Source organism: Urtica dioica, chromosome 6, assembly GCF_054948205.1.
Source record: "Urtica dioica subsp. dioica isolate 48M chromosome 6, U.dioica_male_clone48M_v1_H2, whole genome shotgun sequence".
NCBI lineage: Eukaryota > Viridiplantae > Streptophyta > Magnoliopsida > Rosales > Urticaceae > Urtica > Urtica dioica.
In genome coordinates, this window is record NC_142761.1 from 8,324,414 (window position 1) to 8,351,655 (window position 27,242).

Consider the following 27,242-nt stretch of genomic DNA (forward strand, 5'->3'; position numbering starts at 1 on the left):
AATGATAGCCATATCAATCTCGTTGCGAATTGGATCTGCAGGCACAAGCTCGCCACTCTCGGGATGTTCATAAACGAAGTGATACTCGTTATGAATCGAGTTCATAAGAGCCGCCACACTCTGCGCAGGCACATGATTCCAGTCTGGGAGGTCGACTGGAATGGTACTCTTGATCAGGTTTCCTAATCGGTTTTGGAACGTCCCGATCAACGGATTTTGTCCCAGACGTCTTGGTAGAACGCCTGCGCAGTCTGATCGTAGCGAACTGTGTTCGCTCCAGGGGTCCCAACACCAGCTCTCGCAGAAACGACGCCAGTCGTTGGTCCTCGCTTCTTCCTCGGCATCTGCGGGGGGTCACGCTCTCCTCGTGATGGGTCCTGACCTGAAGTAGACATCCTCCTTTTTGGTCGTTGTCTAAAACTATCGGCTTCATCATCCCGAAAGGCACACAATTTTCAAACCAGAAAACATTAAGTTCCCGCACTTGAACTTCATCGACAAATTAATCAAATTTTCAACAAATTACAATCAAATTAAACAACCAATTCAACTCAACATATATCCAGTAAACTAATTACCGTCGAAAAATAGTAAATTAACTTAACTAATTAAATCACATAAACATTTAAATTTCAATTCAAATAATTACGATAATATAAAACTACACTACATTAAACATTTCAATTCAACTTTACTAACAAAATTACTAAGTAACAATCACATAAACATTTCAATTTCAATTCAAAAAATTACGATAATCTAAAACTAAACAAAATTAAACATTTCAATTCAATTTCACATAAACGTAACGAACCTATAACCAATCCAAAATCTCTAACCAATCCAAAATCTCTAACCAATACAAAATCTCACTAATCCAAAATTTATAACCAAACTAATCACGTTCCAAAAAAAAAATCAACGAGAGGAACTCATACCTCCACGGTCGCGGGGTGGGCTTGTCGTCAAGGATGGAGTGGGCTCGTCGAGGGCTCAGCTGAGGCGCGCGGCTCGGGGCGGGAAACTGGTCCGGTCGACGGGGCGAGCAAGGCTGGTCCGGGCGGCGGGGCGGACAAGGCAGGTCACGGCCGGCGGGGCTGGAAGAGAGAGAGACAGAGTGAGATTGAGAGACGGTGAGACAGAGAGAGAGAGAGGGGGGACGTACCTGAGAGCGTATGGTCGGGGCGACGCGGGTTAAGGGAGAGTGGGCGGCCAAGCGGGCGAGGCTGGAAGAGAGAGAGAGATAGAGTGAAATTGAGAGACGGTGAGATAGAGAGAGAGGGGGGGGGGACGTACCTAAGAGCGTTTGGTCGGACGGCTGGGAGGGGCGGCGCGGGTTAAGGGAGAGCGGTGAGTGGAAGGGGACGGCAGAGAGCAGATTTGAAGGAGAGCGGCGACGGCGACTTTGCGGCGGCGGTGAGAGAGAGCGCAGTGGAGAGAGAGGAGACTCGGGCGGCGAGAGAGAGAAGATTGAGAGTGATAATGAGATTTGACCGAGTGAAAGAGAAGAAGAAGGCTCAGTCGAGTTATAACCCCTTTTCATATTGGGTGCGACATTGTCGCACCTAATAATCATATTGGGTGCGACATGTCGCACCCAATGTCGCACCCAATATGATTTCCCAGCTCCAAAAATATTCGGAGGGAATTCGCTGACAACTTTAATTTTTAAAAACATTGGGTGCGACATTTTTCGCACCTAATACCTTTAGGTGCGACATTTGTCGCACCGAAAGGTATTAGATGCGACATTTTAATATCAGGTGCGACAATATCGCACCTAATACCACTAAACATTAGCGAAATTTTTAGTCATCTGGATGAATATCCGGTGCGACATGTCGCACCTAATATTGGTTTAGGTGTGACTATTAGGTGCGACATGTCGCACCTAATACCCTTCTGCACCCAATATGTTAATTTGTAGTAGTGTTAGGTGATGACTGTTGGTGATTAATGCACCTTAAATAACCAATTAAATGCGGAAAATAATAATTACGCTTACAAGAGCTAATTATTAAAATGGTTATTAAACAAGATCTAGATTACTTAATTAATTAATCATAAGAAACTCCATCAAGCAACCATATCAGATAAAAGACGAGTTTAAGAAAACTCACAGTTTTTGGCTCACAAACCGAAAGTTTTCACAATCTGTCTTCGTGTTGAACGTACAAGCCTCCACACGATCAAATCTGGAACTCCTCCTTCAAGGATTCGATGTGATGACACCAAAGTCTTCCGAAACATAATCTCCGAGGATGATAAGACAAAATAGTGGGCTTCGTTATATCTCACTAGATTGGAAACAGGGTGTTTCCGATCTTTCTCTCGTATTTCTAAGAATCAAATTGAAGCAATTCCGAGGGGAGGAAGGAGAAGCAAGCACACGGCCACAAAGGAGAGCGTGTGGGCGTTTTTAGCTGTATGGCTAGGTTCTTTTTTTTATTTTTTTTTTTATAATTTTTGCTTCACATCAGCCATCTATTTATAGCAGTTTAAAATGTATTTTCTTTTATTGTGTTCACACTAGTTGATTAAATCTCAGCCCTTGGATCTCAACGAGTGAATCCTATTTTTCCTCTCATCCATCAGATCAATATCTAGGATTTTATTTTATACAACAATATAAAATATTTTCTGTTGAGAAAATCTAGGAAATTATATTCTCATGGATATTCTCCTAAATATCCTCTAAATATTTAGACTAAAGATTAGGAGAGAATGTAAGAAAATATATCTCCTATTTATTCTCCTATATTTTAGGAACAAAGAAACATAAAAATACTGGTTACCACACCAGTGCAAAAAATGTCCAACACCGTAAGGGGTATGCGATTTTTTTGCTTTTTCAAGGCCTAATAGATTTAAGTTCATTAAACGCTTATTTACTTGTCCAACAATAAATAATAAGTTTATTTACTTGATCTAGCAATAAATAAACAGCTTTACTATAAATATTTATTTAATTCTCAAAATACCCTTTTTTGGAATTTAATGCTGTCAATCACTATTACAGCAAGTGAGATTATAATAATAATACATACTATTGTATTAACGTTCTTATCCGCCTTAATCGAAGCCGAATCGGGGACGATGGACCTACTAGTAGAAGCTTAATAAATCCGATAAAAAAGATGAAAAAAATCATTTATCTTTTTCGATCGATTCGTCTAATCTTAGTCAATACTCCACCGTGTAAGCTAAGACTGAACTCTCCTTTAATACTAGAATTATATTTACTCATCGTAACGAGTGTCCACTGATTTAGTCAGTACGTGATCATGACCCTCCAGGTTCTGCCCGTATCGAGATAGGCCAATTTGTTCCATCATACCTTTCACTACTACATATACTACATTAGAAGACATAAAATTTAAGACGTTCTGAAAATCGAATGACTTTGATAGTCAAAATTCTCATTTGGCTTTGCAAGTCGTTTAAAAAACGACTCAAACAAACTTTTGAAGTTAATAGAATAATGACTTAAAAAAGTCTACATAAAATATTACGAGTCAGTTTAAAAACGACTTCAAATGCATATATGTTTTTAAGACGTGTAAATATTGACTATAAAAGATATGTTGTGTCATTTTTAAGACGACTTTGAAAATAAAATCTTGGATTTTAAAGTTGTTTTATAAATGTCTTCAAATATATTTTAAAGTTGTTTTTTTAAACGTCTTCAAATATGGTGATAAGCATGACTTAAATATAATTCCATAACCTCCACGTATCTAAATTGTTTCCACGTATGAATTTTAAACTTTTATAATCCACGTATGAAATTCATACTAGTTATAATTCTTTAATTTTAGAAGGCTATATTTTTTTAATATGTCTAAATTAAATATCTTGAAATGATTATTTAATTTTTAAATGAATTCAATAAAGACTAAACAAACCCCAACTTCTTTGAGAAAAAAAAAACCTACTTCTCAGAACCGCTTCAATTCTCCTTCGAATGCTGAAATCATTTGTTATAAGGTGGAATATAGATTTTAATATTTGACTCCTTTGTACCAAACTCAAATGCGACGAATTAAAACGATATTGTTGGGGGTTCTTGACTTAGCTAAACGAATTTTCAAACATTCTAATTAATAAGTTCAAAAATGCATACAAATAATAGCAAGAGTTTATAATTATAGGGTGCATCGTTTGATACAATAGATATTCCATCAACCATATCGTAAAAATCTAATTTCATTGCTTACTTAACTAATCTCGATTATACTAACTGGTGCTACTTCTCCAAATCAGCGCACGAGGTCGGAGCTATTGGGCGATAGAGATTCACAACGAGCTATCTCAATTTAGAGACTGACATCGGAGATATATAACGCACTGAGATAAAATCCTCGAAAGCAGAGATACAAGAGGTAGCGACATGAGAATGTGGATAATTGAATATGATAAGCCCATATGAAGTTCCTAAATTTTATTTCGTTAACAAGTGGCTACCAAATTTAAGTTACTAGCCCTCTAATTTATATTTGAAAATAATTATCACTCCATTTGTGAGAATTTTTCATTTAATAATATGCACCAAAAATAAAAATATAACCGTTATGTAACAGATTAAGCCATATGAAATGTTAATATTTCTATTTAACCAACGTTTCAAATATGTTTTATTTATAGTCATTGAATTTGACATGTCAAAGTTAATTTCTGTAATATTTTAAATTTTTTACCATCGAATTTTTTGTTAATTATTATCTTGCAAAATTAATAAAGCATTAGATTTGTAATTTAAGTTTGCACGTGTCTTATTTCATCTTCTTACATGGAATGTTAGACATTGTTATTTAATAAACTCAAGCCAATCCTTTAATACTTAAGTAGATACCATAGACAAGATGATCATAAGTAGAGACCATAGACCAGATAATCACACAATCCAAAAAAAAAAAAAAGAAGAATTGGAAGTCTGAAATGAAACATATGTGTCTATTCATGCTTCCTAAAGGTGAATAAGCTCTTTAAGTCGTGGAAGAAAGCCTTTAGAAACTCGACCATTTGAAGAACCTTAACCGGACAAACCAAAGTGTAAAGGCCCTGGAAATATGCAGAGAAAGGCTTCTTTGGAACAGGTACGCACTTGAAGAGCAATGCGATTGGCAAAGACAGAGACGCAAGGCCTGTGCATACACCCCACATCCACCAATCCAGCTTCTCTGTGCCCGCGAACTTGTTTAGAGACTCGACCATTATAACCTGAAGAACCAAAGTGAAGGCAATGATAACAACAAAGAGCTTGTTCCTCTCGATCCCCTTTAGCACGTTCCTCTTCTCTTGCTTCCTCGCGTTGAACTCGTTGAACACCTGGCACAGAACGAAGGTGTTGAAGATCATCGTGTCTATTACCTTGTCGTTGACCCAAAGGATTGACTCCCCTCGGAACAGGAGAACAAGCAGGACAGATGTTTGATAAAAAGCCTGAACGAGAAGGTTCCTCCACATGACGTTGGTGATCAGCGGTTCAGTCCGACCAACCGGCGGGCTGTCCATGAGCTCTTTGGCGGGCTTCTCTGTGGCCCGCCGAGTGTGTCCATGATTAGGTCCATCCACACGATCTGCACTACTGAGAGGGGTATTCCTCCGTCGGAAACCGATGCGACGAAGTTGATCAGAAGTCCCGCCACGTTGACGGTGAGCTGGAACTGCATGAACTTCTGTATGTTGTTGTAAACGCACCTACCCCACCAGAGAATCGTGGCCACCGAAGCGAAGCTGTCTCCGAGGATGATGATATCGGAGCTCTCCTTCGCCTCCTTCGTTCCCTGCAAACCCATGCAGAGACCCACGTCGGCTTCTTTCAGCGCCGGAGCATTATTGGTTCCGTCTCCGACGACGACGGCGACCACGTGTCCCTTCTGCTTCAAACACTGAACCATGAGAAGCTTATCAGACGGGGAAGATCGTGCCATAACTTTAATGCTATCGACTCTGCTCAACCGCTCCTCCGATGATAGCGACCGGAACTCTGCTCCCTCGATCACCTCTCCACCGGAGTTCTCGTCCAAAATCCCACACTCGGCGGCAATGGCTTTCGCGGTGAAGATGTTATCTCCTGTGATCATCTTCACCTTCACGCCTGCCGTTTGGCACTTCTCGACGGCATTCCTCGTCTCCGGCCCGCACGGATCCTCAATCCCGACCAAGCCTAGCAAAATCAGGTCGTTCTCTTCCATCTTGCTACCACTCAGCCCGTCTGAGGATTTTTTTGCGGCAAATGCAATGCATCGGAGACTCTCCGTGCCCATTTGTTCAATGACCGCCTCGATGTCAGTTCTAGTTGAGCTAACGTCGAGCTCTTTAACCATCCCGGTCCCGTCGTAGTACTTGGAGCACATTGCGAGGACGATCTCCGGCGCGCCTTTCCAGTGGCTCCATCGTGTCCCTTCGGAACTCCTTTCCACCAACGCTCCACTCCGCTTCTTCTTAGACCTGAAAGTGGAGATGGCCACTGCGGTGCGTCCTATCTGTAACTCGGCCACCTCAGCACCGACCTTCTCATCCCACCATGTGAGCATTGCCTTTTCCATCGGATTACATCCATATTCAAACCCCGGCACCGCCGCCTTACTCACGTTCATCACCACCGCTTCTCCCCAGAGTTCCGTGATCGGGCTTGGCATGGAAGATGAGGACATGTTGTCGGTGCCCATCCAAAACTTGGTGACCTTCATGTTGTTCGTGGTGAGGATCCCGGTCTTGTCTGTACATATCACAGTGGCGGAGCCCATAGTTCGGCAGGCAGAGAGCTTTCCTACCATGACTTCGTCGAACATCATCCTCTTCTTGGAGTAGGCGAGGCTGAGGTCGACAGCGAAAGGGAGTCCCTCAGGGTTCGCCACCACCATCGCCGTCAGGATTATCTCCACCACCTCGTTGATTATAGGGCCCGCACCGGTCCGTTTAACTAAGAGGACAACCAGCGCGACGACCATCAATGCGAGTCCAATTATTCCGATTCCTATTGTCAGGTTGGCGAGCTGGGTATGGAGCAGGTTCTCCTTGTCGTCAGAGTCTTCGGTGATCTCGCTCATCTTCTTGCCCCACTTTGTCTTCAGTCCAACAGAGGTGACCACCATTTTCCCGTTGCCGTTGGTGACTTTGGTCCCGCTGAGCAAGAATGGGTTTTGACTTTTGTTGATCTCCACGTGATCAACAGACGACGAGCCTACCAGAACTACTCTATCTCCTCGAACTTGGTCTCCGGATTCTTGGAAAACCATGTCACCCCCTTCCACGCTCGACTCGTCCACGGCAAGAGATTGGCCTTCTAGAGGTAGTCTTTCTACTGGAACTTGGTCGCCAGATTCCTGGAAGTCCACGTCGCCTTCTTCTGTGTTTGATTCGTCAACTTCAAGACACTGACCTTCCAGAAGTAGTCCGTCAGCTGGAACCTGGTCACCGAATTCCAGGAAAACCACGTCGCCACCAACGATGTCAAAGATCGAGATTTCTTGCCGGCGATCATCACGGATGACGTTAATTTTTATGTCCTTGCTGACTTTCCATCGCTTCTCATATTGTCGGCTTTGGCTGTTGCAAAATATATGTATATATATAAAAGGAAGAAAAATAAACCGATCAATACCATGTAAAATAATATAATTGAACTTAACTAAATGGAGCCGGGACTAATATCAAGTGAGTGAACCAAGGTTTGAAACTCCAGTGTCCATGAGTTTTTGATAATCTACAACATTGTGATGCGCTATTAAAAAGTTATTGTGATGCTCGATAAAAGAGCTGACAAAAAAAAATATGCAGAAGGAAATTTTTTTTTTTTTACATTTCAACACAATTTTAAAGGTATTGGGTGACATTTAATACAAACTATATAAAACTATATATTATGTGTTGGAAAAGAATTTAGGTGTTTATGGAAAGTATTTGTAAATATTAGAGGCTTGGTTATAAACTAGAGAGGTAATCTTTTTATTTGGATTAGCATAGCTTCATCTTGCTCCTTGAAGCCTTTTTCGGTAATACCCCACACATCTTGGGCACCTAATAATGCACTAATCTTGATGTTTCAATTGCCGTAGTCGGGATTTAGAAAGGTAAATCTTCATTCGCCATTTATTTTAAAATCTTGTGGCTCTGATACCACTCTGGACATATTCAGCAAATTCTAGATAACATGATAGTAAGTTCAAAAACAAAAGCCCAAACTAAAAATTAGAAATAGTTAAGCCTAAATACAACCAACAATGTCATTGTCAACTACAGAAGCGGAGTATAGAGCAGCTGTTGCAACAGCTCAGGAAAGTATGTGGTTTGTACTCTTAATGGAGGATTTGTACCAGAAAATTGACTATGCGGTGTCACTTCACTGCGACAACCAATCTGCGGTTTGCCTGGCAGAAAATCCGGTGTTTCATGCTATAACAAAGCATGTGGAGGTGCACTATCATTTTATCTGAGAGAAAGTTTTGAAGGAGGAAATCAAGATGCGGCAGATCAAGACGGATGACCAAGTAGCAGACTTGTTCACAAAAGGGCTAAGTACTAGCAAGTGTGAGGGCTTTTGCAGTCAGCTCAACATGGTGCGACGAATGGGGGCTAATACTGAGGGGGAGTGTTAAAAGATCAACACTACCCAATGGAATTTTCTAAAGCCCAACAATTGTGCAAGCTCATTTATACAAGGAGTCTAATTAAAAGCCCACTTGGAGTAAAAGTCCACTAACTAGAAACTTTTTAGTAATGTGTAGAAGTGTTTAGAATGTCTACAAGTATGTACAAAATCTAGATATTTTTAGAATCTCCTAGAAAGTGAGAAAATGTGTGGTTGATATTGTTTCACCACCACTATAAATACCCCTCACCATTACCATGTTTTTCATCTAAGAAAATTAAAGTGTAGTAGTCTCTAAAAAGGTGTCTTCAAAAGAGTCCTAGAGTGATTTTGTAGTGTGAGTTCTGAACACTTTCTCTTGTAATCTCTTCTTGAGTGGTCTTAATAAAAAGAATGTGTTTTTCCTACAAAAGAGTTGTGTTCAACAAGTGCTTCGTTGTCTCCCTCAACAACGAAGCAAGAACTTCGCCAACTACAAACCCAAAAACACCGCAACATTTCAGCTTTCTGAGGAGAGTTAGATGTCACACGGCTACACCACATCCAAAGCTCGGTTCCTTCATTTACTTTGATAAATCCATATCATAACAATAGCAATACCATCTTTGGACAAGGCATCAACGTTGACTTTGATAAATACCTCCACTGGCTACTCCCAAGTCCGAGTAGTAATAATTGTTTTCTTCGTACCCTGATTCCCGAAACAAAGTGGTTCTTTAGCTTCCCTCACCATGAAACCGCTCTTCCTCATCATGACATGGGCCTGAATACCTTTACCTTTGAAGATCCATTGGTTTTGCTAAAACCATAACTCTTCCAAGATCGTAACTGTAATCATAATGAATCATATTTGCTCATTATATATAACATTCTAGTTGTGATTGATACTAAAAAACTATCCAGCATCTCCCACCCATCGCACTCAATGTCCAAGTCAAGCGACGAGCCAAAGAAGACTCCGAACTAGGTATGCTTAGTCAAATCATAACAAAAGAAAATTAAGGAACGACCTCTAACCTACAACAAGAATACATTACTACAAATACTATTTTCCGGTGCGGAAGACATTCGGGTGCGACTTTTCGCACCAAAAATTCGCACCAAATGAGTCTTTCAGGTGTGACTTGTCGCACCCAAAACAGAAACAAGCATATAAAAATTTTCGTTGATTTTTTAAACTTTGGGTGCGACTTTTCGCACCCAAAAGTCCGTCAAACCCAATGCTTCATCAAAACTATTAGGTGCGACTTAGTCGCACCTATAGTCTTAAAACATTTGAGCAGTCAACTTTCCCCCTCTTTTTTGTGAAATACTATTAGGTGCGACTTTTCGCACCCAAAAGTCCGTCAAAACTTTTGGGTGCGACTTAGTCGCACCCAATGCTTCATCAAAACTATTAGGTGCGACTTAGTCGCACCTATAGTCTTAAAACATTTGAGCGGTCAACTTTCCCCTTCTTTTTTGTGAAATACTATTAGGTGCGACTTTTCACACCCAAAAGTACTATTAGGTGCAACTTTCCGCACCCAAAAGTACTATTCGGTGCGACTTTTCGCACCCAATGTCTTAAATTTATTGCGGTCAAATTTTCCTCCTCTTTTTTTTTTAAATACTATTAGGTGCGACTTTGTCGCAACCAAAGGTACTGACACGGATCATTGGGTGCGAAAAGTCGCACCCAAATTCTAGGTCATGATATAAAACAAATCAACCCGAGCCTCTCCCTCTCTCTGAGTTCTCTCTTTTCCCATCTTCTTCTTCTCTTGTCCATGCGCGAGCTGTGACCCCGAAGAAGCAAGGAGGCCGCGAGTTGGAGCGGTGTCACCGAGCTGAGCCCCCACCGCCGCCGCCGGACCTCAGGTGAGTTTCCTCTTCTTCTCTCTTTTTCTCTCTGTCCGACTCTCTCTCTAACTTTGTCTCCCTCTATTTCTTGTTGTAGGTCTATAGACCTGGTTCACCTCTCGCACCCCTGTCGTCGGCTCCGATCCGACCACCGAGCACCGGCCGAGAAGAAATCGCCGACCCCTCATCCACACGACCCAACCAACCACCGAGACTCACCACTGGACGCGCGCGCGGACCGAGAAGGAATGGGCCGAGAAGAAATGTGTTTTTTTGTGTGTCTTTGTGTATGTGTGTGTATGGTAATTGAGTGTGTGTGTGTATCCCTGGTTCGGAAGCTGTGGAGCCGGTCGCAAGAGGAGCGGCGAGGAGCGGCGACGGAGATCCGGTCCCTCTCGAAGAGAAGCACCTAAATGTCGCCATTTTTTGTGACTTTTTAGGTGCGACTTTAGGTGCGGAAAGTCGCACCTAAATGTCGCACCCGAAAGTCAAGACTTTTGGGTGCGACTTTTTGCATCCAAGACTTTTAGGTGCGGACTTTTGGGTGCGGAAAAGTCGCACCTAATGATATCTTTGGGTGCGAAAGGGGTGAATAGGAGGAGTGACCGTGCCTTTTTGTGCAGACTGCCTACGTACCCGTGTGTGGGATCAGGTCAGAACGTTGTTCAAGGCGTATGTAATGCAGTATGAGGCGCGGTCACTAGAGGGCGTTCTCGACGAAGGAGACGGAGCGCGGATGAGTCCTCGGCAACGTCTCAGAACTCCGTGGGACGCGTAGGACGCGTATGCGATTTTCTGTTGAAAATCGCAGACGCGTCTAGTGTGCTAGACGCGTAGGGGATTTTCAGTGGAAAACCCTGGGAGCGCTCTTGGGCACTGAACTCGGCGTTCGATCAGAGGGAGTGACGTTCGGGAGTCCCCGAGAGTGCTTCGAAACCTCTGAGAGCGAGAAAACTTGTAGAAAGCGCTTCAGGCCAAAGATGGCATCCAGAGAAGCCAAGAGAAGAGCGAGTATTCAAGAGAATGAATGGGAATGAATAGGATGGCTTCCCACTCAATGAGAGGCTCGAAAAGAGGTGCGGCGTGGGGTGCGCGGCGCGCAGAAGCCCATGCGCGGCGTGCAAGAGACTTTGTAAGGCGCGCACGTGGCGTGCTTTCCAGACGGCGCATGCGCTGGTTCAGGGGTGCGCGGCGTGCAGCTCTTATGGCGCGGCGCGCAGACCCTTGGCGCGGCGCGTGCCCTTCCTTGGTGGCGTGTAGGTTCCTTCGTGCGCGTCTTTTTTTAGGGTGCGTGCGCGTGCCCTTTTTTAAGGGGGCATATGGCTCAACTTGTCGACCGTTTATGGGCCTTGGAGGCCCTCGATGACCCGGCCCGTTCGGCCTTCGGGACTCGGGATTACACGCAAGCCGCGTGAAACATAAGGTATCATGGTCAACACGAGGATCCGGCAATTGACTCGTGGACACACGACTCTACTCAAGGAGTTATCTCGACTCGAGGGGTATAAATCGACTCGAGGAGCAAGGCTCGATTCGAGGAGAATGACTCGATTCGATGAGCCGAAAGTTGGCACGAGGACGTGCCAGTCGACTCGTGCCAGAAGGCTTTGCCGCCCTTCAGGACCTCCGGCCTGACCATCGGCCCTTTAAACGGCGTGTCTTCTCGACTTTCCTAGTCTTCCGAAAACGACCGACAACATCAGCCCCCCCAAGTTCGTCACCCAGGAGTCTCCTGGCGATGAACTTTTAGTCATCTTAGCCGGGTGTTTGAGGAAGCTTTATTTTCAAAGTCCTCACCGTCGCGAGGATACACACATTTTTTTTGGTGCGCGGGGGTAACGCGTTTGACAGGTTTTTCCCTTTTTTTTCAGTTGTGGAAGTAGGATTTGGACTCTTACCTCTCCCCCCCCAAAAGAGTCTATAAATAGAGGCACCACTCTCCTAGTTTTTCCACTTTCTTTTCTCTCTCTCTCTCTCTCTCTCTCTCTCTCTCTCTACACTTTTGCATGATGGATATTCCCTTACCTTACCCTTCTCAACTGAGGATCCTGAGATAGATTTCTCTTTCTTGCTTCAGGACTCTGAGCATGCAGAGAATGACCTCTTCTCGGGCTTAGGGGAGGTTCCTTTGTACGTGGAGGAGGATCCAAGTGGAATGGAGCAGTGGCTCGAAGAGGGAGAGGTGGGTGCGACTGCGCCCGTACCTCAGCCTCGAGAGGGAGTGGAAGAGCACACACCGACTGGGCGTGGCGCGGACGAGGATGCTGGTCGGCATGCGTTTGGGGGCGCTGCGTCTCGCCTCGTGATCAACTTAGTTGGCGAGGGGGCGCGCGACGTGCCCCAGTCTAATGTGCCAGAGTCCGACTTGGACGTTCAAGGCGCGTCGGGAAAAGTTGCCAGCGTGGCCGCGCCGGCCCTGTTAGAGTCGGTTCTCGACGAGATTGACTGCGTGGATGACTTCGGGCCGGAGTAAGATAATCCCGGAGGTGATTCGGAGACGCGTCCGGGAGCCAAGGGTCCTATAGTGGAACGTCCTGGGGGGCCAACGGTGATTGCCTCGGCCGTTGAGGATGAAGGCTCTTCCCCGGGATTGAGAGGTGCCAGGTCCGAGGTCTCAGACGCGGAATCGGTATTATCGGCGCGGTCTCTCGCTAGGAAGGAGTGGTATCCCGTGGAAGGCTTTGCTACTCCCGAGGGCTACGATTGTTCGGGGATCGATGCTTCGAGCTCGCTCATCTACCGAGCATTCGTTGGTCTCAGGGAGGCATACGCCATTCTGACGTCTGTGGCGCTTCTTCGTCCCTTGCCGGACGATCGTCCTTTCTATCCACGTCATGGGTTTGACGCAGTTTCAATAGCGAGTCTTCATTGCGGGTTACGATTGCCGTTCCAGCCCATTGTCCAGCAGATCATCACGCGATTGGGGGTGCATACCTGTCAGATGAGCCCGATGTTTTATCGCATGGTGGCGATGTGTCACATGGAGTGGCATTGCCAGACCAAGCGGGCGATGATCATGGGCGATTTTCGTAATCTTGTCGCGGCCTTCCCAGCGCCAGGACAACCCAACTTCTTCATGGCCTGCGATCGCCGGAACACCAAGCTGATCACGGATTCGGAGAAGCATAACAGGATAGCGTGGGTGTGGGTCTCAGTCAAGGCCTTTGGAGATGCACCACTCCGGTTCGGTCCTCTGACTGACTTCTTTGCTGATGCGGGGGCCGACGATCTCGAATTCGTGAAGGAGATCCGAGGAATGTCGGAGGCTCGGAAAGCTGGGGAGCGATTGCGCTCCCCCATGATGATGGCGTTCACTAGGTGGTTTCCGCCTTTCCCTCTTGACCGTGAAGATGTTAAATGGGCGGAAGAAGCCCATAGTGCCGTGTCGTCTCCCTTGAGCAGCGGCCTTCCAGGTACTTTGACGTTTGTTCTTTTTCAGTTTCAGTATCTTTTTAGTCAGAGTTCTGATCTTTGTTGTTTTTGTAGCTTCCTCAGCTAGGGCGAGGGCTCGCGCGCGTTTGGCGAGATCTTCCCGAGACTCGAAGTCACTAGCCGCAATTCGTTCTCGGATCGCGGCACGGATGGGCAGGGAGAAGTCTGACGCCGATCATTTGGAAAAGAGCGGTCCCCGTGCTTCTTTAAAGCGATCTTCTTCCTTGGCTCTTCCGGACACGTCTTCGAATTCGAAGCGCGCGAACTCGATGATCGAGACGGAGGCTGTGGAAGTTAGAGGGGAATGTTCCTAGGGGCTCGCGCAGTCCCCGTTGAAGATGTGGAAGGGCATTGTGGCAAGCAGCAATGTAGAGTTCTTCCGCAATGGCGTCTCTGACACACAGAGAGTAAGTTTCCCTCTACTTATCCTTTCGCTTTGTTTCGCTAGAATCTTATTTTTGCTGACTTGCTCTTTCAACCTCCTCAGGTGCTTGCGCGTGCGACCCGAGACGAGAAGATTCTACACGACCTTATTCGGCGTATGGGACTCGCCCATGAGGAGCTTGCTCAAGCGAAGTCTCAGCTAGCTCGGGCCGAGCGAGGCCCTTAGGCGGAGTTTACGAGTCTTTGCGAACAGCTCCAAGAGACCCATGTGGAGTTGGGAGTCGCCCGAGGCAAATATGATCGCGCTAAGTCAGCAGTGACGAAGATGGCTGGAGAATTGACGATGGAGCGTCAAGCTCTTGAAGTGGCGACTCGATCGATGGAAGTTTTCCGGAGCGAGGTGCGGGACCTTCGACACCAGTTAGAGACGTGTACAGAAGAAGCGAGCATTCTTCAAAGTCAACTCTCGTCGAGCGAGGCCGCCAGTGCCGGGCGGAGCGCGAGCGTGACTCTTTGGCAGAGGAAGTAGCTCGGCTCACCACGGAAAAGGCAGCGGCGCAACAGCTCACGTCTGACTTGCTTGACGACTTCGATGTCGGGATCGAGGAGGCAAGGCATGCTGCGGCGGTGGAGTGTCGGGAAGCTACCTCTACCGAGAACGTCTCTCGAGGGATAACCTTCCACTTCTTCGACTCTCTGATCCCACCGCTCGACGGGGTTGAGCCTCTTGGTGACGAGCTTATTGGTTGATAATATTTTCTTTTCTTTTTCGCGCAAGTGTTTAGCGCATTGCTTTCTCTAGGAATTCCCTTCCAGCGCACCTGTTTTAGTGCTTGCTTTCTAGGATTTTTGGGGCGGTTGCCATCTTTTTATGGAACATGATTTTCTTTTATGAACACGTCTGCTCATTATGGTCTTGCATTCTTACCCTGATTAGCTATGGCATGTTTCAGTAGATACGCGTCTTTCGCCAGTGGTTTTGGCAAGTCTTCTGCCTTAGCAGGATTTAGCCTTAGATATGCTAACCATTGTATGGTTTGCGTCCCTGTAGGCGTTTTTAGTGTGCCGTGTAGGGGTCTTTGTCGTGCCATGTAGGCGTCTTTATCTTGCCATGTAGGCGTCTTTGTCACGCCATGTAGGCGTCTTACGTGTGCCATGTAGGCGTCTTACGTACGCCATGTAGGCGTCTTACGTGCGCCATGTAGGTGTCTTAAGTGCGCATGTAGGCGTCTTAGGTGCGTTGCGAGGGACGACTTGGTTGCGCCATGTAGGCGTGTTACGTGCGCCATGTAGGCGTCTTAAGTGCGTCGCGAGGGACGACTTGGTGGTGTCATGTAGGCGTCTTACGTGCACCATGTAGGCGTCTTAGGTATGCCATGTAGGCGTCTTAGGTGCGTCGTGAGGGACGACTCGGTTGCGCCATGTAGGCGTCTGAGGTATGCCATGTAGGCGTCTTAGGTGCGTCGTGAGGGACAACTCAGTTGCGCCATGTAGGCGTCTTATGTGCGCCACGTAGGCGTCTTAGGTGCGTCACGAGAGACGACTTGGTTGCGCCATGTAGGCGTCTTACGTGCGCCATGTAGGCGTCTTACGTGTGCCATGTAGACGTCTTAGGTGTTTCGCGAGGGACGACTAGGTTGCGCCATGTAGGCGTCTTTCGTATACCATATAGGTGTCTTAAGTGCGCCGTGTAGGCGTCTTAGGTGCGTCGCGAGGGACGACTTGGTTGCGCCATGTAGGCGTCTTACGTGCGCCGTGTAGGCGTCTTAAGTGCGTCGCGAGGGACGACTTGGTTACGCCATGTAGGCGTCTTACGTGTGCCATGTAGGCGTCTTAGGTATGCCATGTAGGCGTCTTAGGTGCGTCGCGAGGGACGACTTGGTTGCGCCATGTAGGCGTCTTACGTGCGTCGCGAAGGACGACTTGGTTGTGCCATGTAGGTGTCTTACGTGCGCCAGTTAAGCGTCTTACGTGTGCCATGTAGGCATCTTAGTTGCGTCGCGAGGGACGACTTGATTGCGCCATGTAGGCGTCTTACGTGCGCCATGTACGCGTCTTAGTGTCCTTGTTCCCGTTTGTGTTCGGGTTGAGACTTAAGTTTTTTTTTTGGTGGAGCGTGTTTTCTTGAGGATTTCCTTACTGTTGCTAGCCCGAAAGTTTTTTGGGTCACAAGTTTTACTTTTGATAACCGGAAAACCTTTATAAAGCGGATTTTGAAAAAGAAACCTCGAACTTTATTATGATTGCGAAAAATTAAAAATCCTAAAACATTGGCTCGCATGCCGTATTGAATATGGGAAATTAAAGATATAAAATGGGGGAAGTGCTAGCTATTGGTAGTACTGCCTCAAGTGTTTTGCATTCCACGGGTGACGGATCGGGGTCCCGTCCGTGTGTTCGATGTAGTAGGTCCCGTCATGTATGACTTTACGGACTCTGTAGGGTCCTTCCCAATTTGGGCCAAGGACGCCGACGCCTTGCACTTGGGTATTCTGTACCAGGCTTCCGACGGCAAAGGTTCGCCTTTTGATCTTGGAGTTGTAGTATTTTTCGACTTTGTGCTTTTGTGCAGCGAGGCAGTTAAGCGCTTCTAACCTCTTTTTGTCGATTAAATCTAACTCTAGGCGCATGGCCTCATCGTTGTTTTCTTCGTTGAAAGTCTCAACTCGGAACGTGGGGATCTCGGTTTCGACTGGCACTACGGCTTCGATCCCGTATGCGAGGGAGAATGAAGTCTCCCCGGTGGCATTCCGTGCGATCGTCCGGTGAGCCCACAGGACGAATGGTTGCTCTTCGGCTCAGGCGCCTTTCTTATCTTCGAGTTTCTTTTTAAGATTTCTCTTAATATTCTTGTTGACTGCTTCGACCTGGTCGTTGGCCTACGGATGTCGTGGCGAGGAGACTGTCTTACTGATATTTAGTTGATCGAAGATATCTCTTACTCGCGCGTTGTCTAATTGTGTGCCATTGTCGGTCACAATCGAAACAGGGATGCCATGCCTGCATATGATGCTTTTCCAGATGAAGTTCGTCGTATTTGCTTGTAGAAGGAATATGACCTCGGACAATTACAAGACTTTTCCCACTTCCAGGATGTCTGGTAAAATACCCGAAGCTCCATCTATATCCAATACCGGCACCAATCGCTGATTCGCAGAGAAGATACGATAGTTCATGAAGAATAGTTGGTAATGTGTGAAGTTGCGGTGATTCTGGCGAGCGGCTCGGCTTCTACCCACTTGGTGAAGTAGTCTATGGCGATTTTTGCGTACTCGTATTGTCTTGGCGCTCTAGGGAGTTTGCGAATGATGTCAACGCCTCATTTAGCAAAGGGTCGTGAGACAACGATGCTGCTCAGTGGGGTCGACGGCAGTCTTGGGATTTCGGAGAAGCGTTGGCACTTGTCGCAGCGCCTCGCCCATTCACAGGCATCTTTTTTCATGGTAGGCCAAAAATAGCCTTGTTTAAGCGCTTTGAGGGCGAGGGAGATTCCACATATGCCCTCGTGTATTTCGCGGAGGACCTTGGTCGACTCGACGTTATTGAGGCATCGGAGCAGCGGTGTTGAGTAACCGTGCTTGTAGAGTATGTCATCTCGAAGCGTGTACTTGGATGCTAGGACCCTCAATTTATCTGCTTCCTTGCGGTCTTTGCGAAGTTCTCCTCTTCGCAGAAATTTGATAATTGGGTTCATCCAAGTTGACTGAGGCATATCTTCTATAGTCCCGACTTCATCCCGGGAGACGGATGGCCATGGAAGAAACTCGATAGGGATGGTTCCCAATCCATCTTCGTCAATGCCGGATCCGAGGCGAGAAAGTGCGTCAGCCTCTGAATTTTGTTCTCTCGGGATTTGGAGAATCTCGATCCAAGAGAAGGCATCGAGTTTGGAGTTTATCTTTGCTAGGTAGGCAACCATATTAGGCTCTTTGGCGGTGTAATCACCTTTAACTTGGTTTACGATCAACTGCGAGTCGCAGTGTATCCACAGGTTCTTTGCGCCAAGCTTTTGGCTAGCTCTATCCCAACAATGAAGGCCTCATATTCGGCCTCATTATTGGAGGCTTGGAATCCGTAGTGGAGGGCGTATCGTAACTTTTCCCCATCGGGGTTAGTCAAAATGATTCCGGCGCCAGCCCCCCGAGTATTAGATGCTCCATCTACGTGTAACTCCTAGATGGGACCCATTGGGTCGACCTTTCTCTTCCGCGTCATTGCGTTATTGGTTAAGTCATTTTTCGCTCTTCTCATATCAGGAGTGTAGGATAATTTTGCCACAAAGTCGGCTAAGGCCTGACCCTTTATAGTCGCTCTTGGGTGGAACTTAATCCTGTACTCGCTCAATTCTTGGGACCAGTTCGCCATGCGAGTCGATGTTCCCTTTTGAAGAGCTTTACCGATCGGGTGCTCAGTTCGCACTGCGATAGGGTGAGCTTGGAAATACGGACGCAGCTTTTTTAGCTGCCGTCACAAGAGCTAGAGAAAGTTTCTCTATCTCGGTGTAGCGCGTCTCCGCATCAAGTAAGGCTTTGCTCACATAGTAGATTGGCCATTGGACCTTATCTTATTCGTGGACAAGAATGGCGCTTACGACTCTTTCAGAGACGGCGAGGTATACATATAGCACCTCGCCCTCTTTTGGTTTGAAGAGAAACGGTGGGAACCCGAAGTAAGCCTTCATCTCTTGAAAGGCTTTTTTGCAGTCATTAGTCCACTCAAAGCCGTCCGCCTTCTTTAGAGCTTTGAAAAACAGTTGACACTTGTCGGTTGCTTTCGACACAAAGCGCGTCAGAGCAGCAATCCGACCGGTCAAGCTTTGCACCTCTTTAATTCGTCTTGGGGACTTCATTTCAAGGAGTGCCTTGATCTTTTCGGGATTCGTCTCTATCCCTCGTCGGCTAACAATGTATCCTAAGAATTTCCCGGATTCAACCCCGAACATGCACTTGTTGGGGTTTGAGTTTCATTTTGTTAAGATCTTTGTAATCTATGCAAATACGCCACTTTCCATTAGGTTTTTTCACCATCACCACGTTGGTGACCCACTTGGGGTACTTAGCTTCTCGGATGAAGTTCAAGGTGAGAAGTTTCTCGACCTCTTCATTTATGGCCAGGTATCGTTCTGGATTGAACGTTCGTCTAGCCTGCACTTTTTCGGTGACCTTTGGGTCGTCGTTCAATCGGTGCACTATTATTTCAGGATCAATTCCGGGCATATCCGCATGAGTCCATGCGAATAAATCCTTGAACTCTCAGAGGAAGGCGGTGAGTTGAGTCTTGGTGGCGAGTGGAAGTCGGATGCCGAACTTTACAACCTGGTCAGGTTTAGATTCGTCTAGCACGACTGGCGTGAGATCGTCGGAGGTTTCCACTTTAAGTCTCTCAACTTCATCCCGAGGGTCGAGTTCTCCGAATTTCCTCGCGTCCCTTAGGTCGCATGGGCAATCGTCTTCCAGTTGGAAGATTGTGTTAACCATTTTTCCGGCGGATTTGCCATCGACTCCTTGCACGTAGCATATTCTGGCCTGGGATTGATCTCCAGCCATGATGCCAATTCCTTCTTCAGTGAGGAATTTCACCAGTAGGTGATACGTGAAAGTTATAGCCCTCAGTCGGTTCAGCGTGGGTCGCCCAATGATGACATTATAGGGTGACTCCTGATCGACCACTAGGAATGGGACCATGTGAACGACTTCAATGCCTCCGGGAGTCCCGAAGGTGACCGGCAGATCAATGATGCCTTCGGTCATGACTCTCTCCCCCGTGAACCCAAATAAAGGGCCTTTGGGACAGAGTTGGGCGTAGCCCCCCGAGCTTCATGCGCTCCAGGGTGGTCTTGAAGATTATATCGGCAGCACTGTCGTTGTCCACGAGAACCCTTTTCACCAGGTTATTAGCCACTAGGGCTTTGAGCACTATTGCGTCATTGTGCGGATGCACAACTCGCTTGGCCTCTTCGTTGGTGAAGTGCATCATCTCGTGAGGCACGGACGGAGGTTCCTTGTAAGTAAGATTGACATGCATAGCAGCGTCTTCTTGAGCCACGGCCCTTACGAATTTCTTCCATTGTCGGGCTGAATCTCCATCTTGTGGACCTCCCAGTATGGTGGTCACAATGTGGATTTGCGGATTGGCGTCAGCAGTAGCTGCGGCTCGGTCGGCAGAAGCGGATGTTCCTCCTCCTTTGCCAGACTGTGGTCTGCCTGTGGTGGGGCCCGCAGTGCTGATCATGCGCAACACGTACTTTTTCAGCTCACCCGGTTGGATCAGAGCCTCGATTTTCCTTTTAAGATTGTAGCATTCGGAGGTTAGGTGGCCGTATTCTTGATGGAACTCGCAATATATAGATCGATCGCGAGTTGCGGGATCTTTTTTAATTGGATCCGGGGGAGTGAACTTGTCACGTGCCAAAGCCAAGATCCGATCCGGTGTTGTGTTCAGTGGCGTGAACGACGAATACCCTTTAAAGTCTTCCGCAAGTCGCGGCTTTTGGGGTACGTGGGGTTGGCTATTAGAAGCCTGACTCCCTTTATTTCGTCTTTTATGGGAGTCGCCTTGCTCGTGGCCAGGTTCGTCTCGACAACGAGAGTTTTGATTGTTGCCCTTGCGGCCGTCGAGGTAATCTCCGATTCCCATGAAAGTCTTGGCTCGAGTCATCAACTCGGCCATGGTAGAAGGGACACGGCCGATGCCGGATTTGAGGAAGTCACTTATGCGCAAGCCTTCAATGATAGCGGCAATTGCATCACCGTCGTCAAAGCGGTTGACCTTGTTCGATTCTTCAGTGAATCGGGCGAGGTATCGCCTAAGCTCTCTTGCTTGATTGACCACATGTACATCTTGGTCTTCTTTTGGACCATAGATGTGGCGAACCGTGCTAGGAGCATGTCATTCAGGTCCTTGAACGAGTGGATGCTTCCTGGCCTCAAGTTCTTGAACCACTCGAAACTGAGTCCGGCGAGGGTAAGACTAAAAGCTTGGCACATGGGGCCGGGAGCGACACCCTGCATCGTCATCCAAGTTTCATAATGCTGGATGTGGTAAGCGGGATCCGCTGTTCCATCATAGGGGACGAGGTTTGGGAGTTTGAAATTTTCCGTATATACCTCGGCCAATATCTGAGCCGTGAAAGGCAAGGAATTCTCCTCAACGACCCCATAGGCACTTCCGCCTATTCCGTATTCTCGGAGATCTCGTACTTCATTTCGAAGATTGTGGATCATAGTGACCACATCGAGACCGGTAGTCTAAGTAACTCCCTGTTCGGGAGGAGTCATCTGTTGCCTCTCATTAGACCCTTGACCCGTGCGGCGGTTCCCGTTAGTTGGGGCTACCAGGGGGATGTTTGGCCGAGAGCTTAGTCACTCTTTCAGGTCATTTCCACGCTCGTTGCGTTGAGCAGTAAGATGATCCCTGAGATCAGGGCTTGCCACATGGAGGCGCAGGCTTCGTCTACGATGGCGCGCTCTTCGCGTGCCCTGACGAGGGGTTCCCATCTTGGGAGGGCGGAGGTACATCCCCTGTCTTGGGCGAGGGGTTCGAAGGACCGCCTTCATTCACAGCGGGGAGTTCCCATTCCTTTGTGAGAGAAGTCTCGATATCCTCCGAATCGCTAGTACCCTCGTAATCAGGGTCGCGGTTGCGACTTTCCTCATTGAGGTTCTCAGGATCCCCATCAAGGATTACCGCATTATGCGTAGGTCGTTTCGCAGCCAGTCGGCTGTGGTACCTCGCATTCTTTGCCTTTAGTAGACAAATATTCTCCTCCAACTCCATGATGCGGTCGTCCCTGCTATCTGGAGATGAAGATGGTGAGCGGGTCGAGCTCTCTTCAAGGAGCGACTCTTCGTCACCATGCGCTCGGGAGCGCAAGAAATATTTTTTGGTCCCAGTAGCGTTATCAGGGTTGTTAGCGCCCATAGAACGTATGTGTGGTTGATTACTCATCTTTTCCCGAGTCCGAGAAAGTTGAACTTTCAAAAGAAAAGAAGAAGGTGGACAGAAGGGATTTCGAGCTGAAGAAGTCGGGAAGGCGGAGGTTCGACCCCTCATTCTAGTGCCAAAATGTTGTCGCACGAAAATGAACAACTACTGAAAACTTCGGGCGGTTCGACCCAAGGCCGGACCCAGTGGCCGCACCCGAGCCAAAGGTGTGAACTCGAAAGTCTCGAGCTGGATTTCATCTAGTCGGATGGCGCTTCTCAGATGAGGGAAATGGTGGAAAGGAGGAGTGACCGTGCCTTTTTGTGCAGGCTGCCTACGTACCCGTGTGTGGGATCAGGTCAGAACGTACTTCAAGGCGTATGTAACGCAGTATGAGGCGCGGAGCCTAGATGGCGTTCTCGACGAAGGAGATGGAGCGCGGAGGAGTCCTCGGCGACGTCTCAGAACTTCGTGGGATGCGTAGGCGATTTTCTGTCGAAAATCGCGGACGTGTCTAGTGTGCTAGACGCGCATGGGATTTTCAGTGAAAAACCCTGGGAGCGCGCTTGGGCACTGAACTCAGCGTTCGATCAGAGGGAGCGACGTCCGAGAGTCCACGAGAGTGCTTCGGAACCTCTGAGAGCGAGAAAACTTGTAGAAAGCGCTCCAAGCCAAAGATGGCATCCAGAGAAGCAAAAAGAAGAATGAGTATTCAAGAGAATGAATGGGAATGAATAGGATGGCTTCCCCCTCAATGAGAGGGGGTATTTATAGTAGTTGGATGTTCTTAAGAGGCTTGTACTTCGTCCATGTGGGACTGGGGGGCGCGCTCCCCTCAAGGAGGAGCGCGCTCTGCTCGAAAGGAGGTGCGGCGCGAGGTGTGCGGCGCGCATGAGGCTTTGTGCGATGCGCACGTGCCGTGCTTTTCGGACGGCGCGCGCACGCGCTAGTTCAGGGGTGCGCGGCGCGCAGACCCCTGGCCCGGCGCGCGCCCTTCCTTGGTGGCGTGTAGGTTCCTTCGCGCGCGTCTTTTTTTAGGGAGCCTACGCGTGCCCTTTTTTGAGGGGCATATGGCTCAACTTGTCGACCGTTTATGGGCCTTGGAGGCCCTCGATGACTAGGCCCGTTCGGCCTTCGGGACTCGGGATTACACGCAAGCCGCGTGAAACATAAGGTATCATGGTCGACACGAGGATCCGGCAATCGATTCGTGGACACACGACTCTACTCAAGGAGTTATCTCGACTCGAGGGGTATAACTCGACTTGAGGGGCAACGCTCGATTCGAGTACAATGACTCGACTCGTTGAGCCGAAATTCGGCACGAGGACTTGCCAGTCGACTCGTGCCAGAAGGGTTACCGCTGTTCAGGACCTCCGGCCTGATCATCGGCCCTTTAAACGGTGTGTCTTCTCGACTTTTCGAGTCTTCCGAAAACGACTGACAACAACCCTTGTGCTAGTGAAGAAACTATTATGACGCAACCGCCATAAGAATATCTTTAGGATTGAAGTTAGCCCCTTATTTTTCTTATAGGCCGAATTTGTACTAGATTCTCCGCAATATACTAGATCAACTTATTGTCCTTCAGTTCATATGAAATTCTCAACCGCTCAATCAATTTTACCACATCCTTCTCCATGTATCTTCGGAGTTTTTGAGCATCCCATCTTTTTGTAGATGTCCAGAATAATTCACTCACCTTCATGTCATTCTCCGCTTCACAATTGCATTTGAAAAAGTAGATCTACTGTTTTTCGTGATGTTTCTAAAGATGTTATAACATGTTATAAAACAACTTAGTAGTTCAGCATATTATAGAGAATAAATAAACTGTAAGTAAAGAAACAAAGAGTTGGACACAGTTCGGCCAATCGTGCCTGCTTCTGAGTGATGATAGTCTCGGTAGAAAGAGAACTTCACTATACGGTAGAATAAGTACAACTTTGGAAAACCATGGATGATCACTTTCCACGTTTCTTAAACTTTAAGACTACGCCAGTGATTTCTAACTCAGGCTCCCCCTAGGTTTGAACTCCCATCACTATCCACTCACACACGCTGCCAATATTTCAAACAATGTTCATAACAATACATGTTTTTACAATAATCAAAATAACAACAAAACAATGATGTGACTAAGCTCTAACAATGGTTGTCAATATCTCTGAGTAAAAGGCACACCTAAGACCAGGTATTTCGGCAATGACGAATCTAAGTGTGTAACCCCACAAAGAAAGAAAAATATTCCTTTTATAAGACACCACAGATGAGTGCCATTGGCTAGGGTTTCTCAATGCATAAAGTTCATTGGACGATCAGAAAAAGAGCTCTTTCCCTCTACGAGCATCTTCTATCTTTCCGAAATCGCATTGAATTCGACGTCACCGCCCATAGTGGGATCTATTATATTTTTACTTTTGATTGTGCTCTCCAGCACAGTTTATTATATGAAGATGACTTTTAAGATATAATAATCATAGATATACGTGTAAGATGCTCTATAAAGCAAAATGTCCGCTCCTATCTTTTTCGCCCTTTTACTTTGGCATACTCTTTCTTTATTACGCCAATAATATACTTATCCTTGTGGCTTTCTCCAATATTATCTGTTATATACTTCCAAAGATGTGGGCGCGCGAGGCGATTTTGGAGCGTGCAATGGCACGCCGCGCCGGGTAGATGGCGTGGCGCGTCATGTCTTCTGCGCGCCGAGCACGCGCTTCCTTGGAGGAGCGTACGACGGTGAGCTCTGCTTCGTGTGTGAGCTCGGACTCTCGTGCTTTCAGACCGTTTTGTGTGGGCCTTAGCCGTCGAGGGCATTTATGGGTTTTTTAGTGACCCAGCCCATCAGAATTCAAAATTTCACGCAAGTCGCGTGAAATTTAATGTTTCGGGTTTTTTGAGAATGCCGATAACATTGGACTATGTCCATTCTGATTTATTGGTCTCACTTTTTCATATTTTTTTGTAGATGATTTCTCTAGGAAAACCCGGATTTATTTCTAGAACAAAAGATGAAGCTTTTGAAAAAATTGTTGCTTGGAAGACTTTGATTGAAAACCAAACTAGCGAGAAAATGAGAAGACTCGGAACTTATATTGGCCTTGAAAAAAAAATGATGTACATATATATCTCGGGTTTAAGTGAAATGTGGCTTTTATATTTTTTGTTTTAAAAAATGTCGGGTTCATACTTTTAGTTTTATGAAAATGACGATATTATACCTTAGAATACGTAATCATGTCTCATTTATTCCAAACAAAAGTAAACAAAATGAATAAATATGTTATACTTTTGTATTTTAAAGTCTATTGTCGTCATATTTATAAAATTGAAACATGTCATTTCTGAAAACTAAAGATACAAATGCAATATTTCACTTATACCCAGGGCTACATACATCATTTTTCCATAAGAATCCGAGACATGTTAAAAGGAAGGACTGATCAGATGGCTCCGAGCCTCGGATTACATCTGAGTCAACTGTCTTGCGGTGGAGTATTCAAAGTCATTACAATTTTATGTATCCAACTTAAAATGACTCGGTATAATTACAAAGACAAATTTTTCAACGATTTTATTTTTTAAGAAAGATATCGTGAAAGTGTCACAGTATTATTTTCCAATCTTTTGAACTCATTTATGGATCCTGGAGTTTTAAAACACATAACTAAAACGAAAAAAACATACCTTGGTCTGAATAAAAAAGGGAAAACCTAAGAAATATTAAGATTTTACAAGGAATTCGTCATAATATGCTGACTTTTATGAAGATAATGCTATAGAAATCATTAAACGAAAAATTAGAAAAGCATATATACACGTGACTTGATATACGGTAGTGTCTATTTACTTATAATTTACGTTTATAAATATATGAAATTGGTTATTCACTTAATATTTATCAAATATTGATTATTTAGTAATATCAAAAGTTTAAATTGGTTATTTTCTTAATTTTTCCAATAAAATAATTGTCTCTTCAGAACAATAGAACAATGAATATTTCATATAGCGGTGCTTTCTTTGGCAGCTTAGGCATCATTCTATTTTGCATAACTAAAGAACGCTTAGTTCATACTCACAATTTTCCCTTCTCTATGTATAAACTGAATCACTACCATTATATTATGATTTATGTTGAATGTTTAATTACTATTATATTATATGAAATCATCCTAACCTGTAATTACTGATGGTAGAGAGAACCAGGACGATGAGAATGAGGGTGATGATGCTGAGGCCGTCCATCCAGCCATCCTCGAAGAAGATGAAAGACAAAACGGCGCAGATGAAGAAGATGATTACGGTCCAACTTTTCAAAGCCTTCCACGCGAAGTAGAAGAAGCTCTTCTGCGGAGGCCTCATACACGTGTTCGACCCAAACAAATCTCTCCTCCGCTTCACCTCGCCGCCTAGGGTCCGAATCCCGCGCCTCGGGTCAGTCTCGAGAGCCTCCACGACTCCCTCGACGCCCCCGAATTCTTCCTGGAGCCGAGAGAGGCTCTTCTCCGTCATGACCTCGACAAGCCTTGCGTGGTTGAACGACAGAGGCTGGATGTCGATTTCTACGTAGGGTTCCGGTGGTGCGGAGTTTGGGTCCATGTTTTATGTCAAGACAAGAAAAAAGAAAAGTATGAAGCACTAAACAAGTATGACACTGAACTTGTCCACTGGATTTGGAGACGAAGTGATGTGTGTTTGAGTAACGATCACGTTTAGGAGAGTTTCCTGTGTGCTTCCATTATATATAAAAGGGGAAGAGGCCTACTAAAAAGATAGTCTATCGTAGGACCTTTATCTCCTGTCTCTAGACCACGTTATAACTCGTGTATATCAAATTCTGAGATACTGTTTATCGTTATTGTACCGAGACTCATATTTTATGGAATAAATTTCACTTTTTCCCCCTCAACTATGACGTCGGTAACAATTTGCCCCTGCTATTCTGATTTGTGTCAACTGTTTACCTTGAACTTGTGTTTTTTATCAGAAGTAATCCTTCCGTTAATTTTTGCACTGGTCTGTTAGTTTTTTGATGACGTGGACAGTTTTTTGATGA

The 27,242-nt window shown here is 46.1% G+C and overlaps 1 pseudogene; it reads right to left on the reverse strand.

Moving 5' to 3' along the window:
• Positions 1-4,769: 4,769 nt before the first annotated feature.
• Positions 4,770-26,865, reverse strand: LOC149393268 (calcium-transporting ATPase 12, plasma membrane-type-like; annotated as a pseudogene).
• Between the last annotated feature and the right edge of the window lie 377 nt (positions 26,866-27,242).